Source organism: Notolepis coatsorum (genome assembly GCF_963971535.1).
Source record: "Notolepis coatsorum genome assembly, chromosome: 19".
Lineage (NCBI taxonomy): Eukaryota > Metazoa > Chordata > Actinopteri > Aulopiformes > Paralepididae > Notolepis > Notolepis coatsorum.
In genome coordinates, this window is record NC_140183.1 from 84,098,126 (window position 1) to 84,098,648 (window position 523).

Sequence of the window (523 nt, forward strand, 5' to 3'; positions counted from 1 at the left end):
GAGAAGGGAGGCTTTATCTTTTCAGTCAGTTGCTATAGCTTACTGCGCAATAACTGGGTATCGTCAGAGTGGACACTGTATCTCGTTTTATAGGCTGCAGTTATTCGTCGTTATGTTAATAACTTATAGCTTGCAATGAACAAGCATGCGGGTAACGGACATGACTTGCATGTATCAGTAGTGCGTGGGTGTAGCAGCGCCTGTGTGCGTGAGTCCGACTAGCCGTGTCGGGGTGTGCTGTCAGTCAGTTGTCTCATTATCAGTGTGTATTAACGTTGTTCCAATGGTATAGGAGTTTTTATTAGGTGAAGTATTCAAGTCCAGAATGAACAATATATGTCTGCCAAGCAGCATAAACACAGTATATCTCTGCCATTTCTAATGGCGCAGATTTAATCCAAATGTGTTGTTTGATTATAGGTTGCATATTGTAGACTCTATATGATGCATACAAATGTGAAACTAATTTATTTAAAAATAACTAAAAACGAAAGATTAATAAAAAGATATAACACCAATTTGC